Raw genomic sequence first — 3,617 nt, forward strand, 5'->3', positions numbered from 1 at the left:
ACTCCCCGGGCCCGGGTTTTCAACCAGACCCGCGCCCGCCAGAGAAGGGGGTCCCTGTCCACTGCTACGTGCAGTGCCCGTCTTCACGCAGAGGCCGCCAGCCCCCGAGGAGGGGTGTGGCGCTGCCGTCCCGCTGGGCCCTCAACACGAGATGTGACCCAGGGACCGGGCTTCCACTCTGGCCTCAGCCGGCCCCACGGAGGACGGGCCTTTCCTGACAACCGCGGGGCCCACTCCAGGCCCTCGTGGACCTGGGGGCGCTGGTTTCTCTTGGGCCTGGGCTGGGCCCCGGGTGTCCTAGGGACTTGCTCTCACTGCCTGTGGCTGACAGGTACTCCCCTCTGCTGTCCGCCAGAGAGCTGCCAAAACAGTCACCCCTTCGGGGATATTGATTTTAAATTGCTTCTTAAGAAACAAGTCTTGCCCGGCCGGCGTGGCTCCGTGGTTGAGCATCAACCTATGAACCAGGAGGTCACAGGTTTGATTCCCAGTCAGGGCACAGGCCCGGGTTGCGAGCTTGATCCCCAGTGGGGGTTGTGCAGAAGGCAGCCGATCAGTGATTCTCTCTCATCACTGATGTTCCTATCTCTCTCCCCCTCTCCCTTCCTCTCTGTAATCAATAAAAATATATTTAAAAAGCAAGAAAGAAAGGAAGGAAGGAGAAAGAACCTTTGACACCCTCTCCCTCCCTCTCTGCCCAAGGGACTCAGCGGGGAACCCTGTATAGGAAGGAGACCTCGGGGTGCAGCCTCAGCCTGATTTGAATTAATTTGAATTCCGTGTGGTGAACCAGAGGGCTCCTGCAGGCCTGTCGGCTGGACCGTGTCCCAAAGTGTGTGTGCGTGTGCGCGCATGTGTGTGTATGTGCATGTGTGTGTGAGTGTGTGTGCATGTGAGTGCGTTGTGTGAGTGTGTGTGCATGTGTGTGAGTATGTGTGTATGTGTGAGTGTGTGTGCATGTGTGTGAGTGTGTGTGTGCACATGTGTGTGAGTGTGTGAGAGTGTGTGTGTGCATGTGTGTGAGTATGTGTGTATGTGTGAGTGTGTGTGCGCATGTGTGTATGTGCATGTGTGTGAGTGCATGTGTGTGAGTATGTGTGTATGTGTGAGTGTGTGTGCATGTGTGTGTACGCGCGTGTGTGAGAGTGCGTGTGTGTGTGCATGTGTGTGAGTATGTGTGTATGTGTGAGTGTGTGCGCATGTGTGTGTGAGTGCGTGTGTGTGAGTGTGTGTGTGAGTGTGTGAGTGCGTGTGTGTGTATGTGCATGTGTGTGTGAGTGTGTGTGCGCGCGTGTGTGTATGTGCATGTGTGTGTGCATGTGTGTGTGTATGTGTGTGAGTGTGTGTGTGTCCTCAACGCCCTGTGAAGCGCTCCTTGCTCTTCTGAAATCTGAGACCTGCTTCTCCCTTGACCTGTCGCCTCCTATACACCACGCTGCCTGTGCCTTTGGAATGTCCATGGACCCATCATGCCTGAGTGGATTCCCCACGCGTGTATATTACACTTTGTTTTGTTTTGTTTTTTAAATATATTTTATTGATTTTTTTACAGAGAGGAAGGGAAAGGGATAGAGAGTTAGAAACATCGATGAGAGAGAAACATCGATCAGCTGCCTCCTGCACACTCCCTCCTGGGGATGTGCCTGCAACCAAGGTACATGCCCTTGACCGGAATCGAACCTGGGACCCTTCAGTCCACAGGCTGACGCTCTATCCACTGAGCCACACCGGTTAGGGCATATATTACACTTTGATTTCCTCCTGTTACTGTGTCTGTGAATGTGGTCGGTGTCCCGGCCAGAACTCAGAAGGTGGGAGGAGAACCGCTGATATGTTTTAGCTCCCACACAGGTGAGAGGCCGGTTTCTTCCAGCTCCAGCTCCAGGGAGCGAAGAAGCCAGAGGAGCGGGACGGCTGCGCGGCGTGTGGAGCGTGAGGGCCACGGAGGCGCCTGCTCTCCCTGCTCTGCCGAGGACAGCTCTGGTCTGTGCTCCAGTCCATGGCGACTGACATGTCATACATGCGGCAAACACAGTCACTGGAAAGGCTAGATGAGACGCTTTAAAACGCAGAACCCAGCCCTAGCTGGTGTGGCTCAGTGGATAGAGCATCAGCCTGCAGACTGAAGGGTCCCGGGTTCGAATCCAGCCAGGGCACATGCCTGGGTTGCAGGCTCAATCCCCAGTGTGGGGCGTTCAGGAAGCAGCCAATCAATGATTCTCTCTCATCATTGATGTTTCTCTCTCTCTACCTCTCCCTTCCTTCCTGAAATCAATAAAAGAATGCATTTAAAACAAAACAAAACAAAAAAAAACAACGCAGAACCCAGGGCATCCACCACAGTGGGCGCCCTGCGAGCTCCACAGGCCTTTCTAACGCTGGGTCCTTCCCTGCTGGGGGCCCAGGAGGAGCCCATACCCTCCCGTCTGCCTTTGCGATGGGATCCATTAGAAACACCCTGTACCCTCGATAGCAGCTGCTCAGGCAGCCCCCACAGCGAGGATGTCCCGCAGCCACCGTTTCTGGAGGGGGTGCGGGGTGCTTCTTTCCTGTTCTCATTTCCCCGTTTCCCAAGGCCCCACAATGAGCATCTATTTCTGTAATAACTACAAGCCCGGGAGCCAGGACTCCGGCCTAAACTGGGAGGAGCCAGAGGCCAGGGAGCGGCACTTGCTTTTGAGGACGATGCTACACTCGCTGGGTGCCACTCCACTGGGTGCCACTCGCTGGGTGCCACTCCGCTGGGTGCCACTCCTGCGGAGGCTGAGCAGCTCTAACGGCCTCTCTCCGGAAGCCAGTGGCCGCTCGCTGCCCCGAGCCCTGAAACTCACCCGCACCCAGGAGCACACACCTGGCACAGGGTCACCTTTGAGACGGGGGTTGCGGGGGGAGAAGCAAGGTAGAGTCCAAAGGACACAGAGACACCAGCCCGTGCTCTCCTGCTGGCCCCGTACCTGCGTGGGGGCCGGGCTTCGTCTTGGAGGCCGCGGGGACAGCAGGGAAGAGGCCCGAGGACTTTGACGGCTGATGGGATGTAGGCGGCGTCTGTCTCTCATCCCAACGCGCCGGGGAGGGGGGCTGGGGCTTCTCCGTTGCCTGCAGGGGGGAGTCACACAGCAGGGCAGGGCGTGGGGAGCAGGTCGGGAAGATCAAACATCAGGGTCACTTTGAGATGAACCCAAGCACTGCTTAAACGCTGGCTGTGTGCCAGACTGCTCTAGGCGCACGGGGTCTGGTGACCATGCACCCTAAATAAGGGCTGCTTGTCCCCATTTCCCCTTCTCCACACCGCCCCTCCCCATGGATGGTTCCCATCTAACCCACTGCGATGCTTCACATTTAAATCCACAGGCTGAGCCCGGCCGGCGTGGCTCAGTGGGTGAGCATCGACCTATGAACCAGGAGGTCACGGTTCGATTCCCAGTCAGGGCACAGGCCCAGTTGTGGGCTCGATCCCCAGTGGGGGGCGTGCAGGAGGCAGCGGTGCAGGGACCTGGCTCTCTCCTCCCCTTGCTCCCAGGGCCCCATCCACCATGACCCTGCTGGTGCGGCCTGCCCTCTCTGCTGTCCGCCTCGACCCCTGGGCCCAGACGCGAGGCCCTTGTCCACCCACCGGC

This window comes from Myotis brandtii, unplaced genomic scaffold (assembly GCF_000412655.1).
Source record: "Myotis brandtii unplaced genomic scaffold, ASM41265v1 scaffold786, whole genome shotgun sequence".
Taxonomy (NCBI): domain Eukaryota; kingdom Metazoa; phylum Chordata; class Mammalia; order Chiroptera; family Vespertilionidae; genus Myotis; species Myotis brandtii.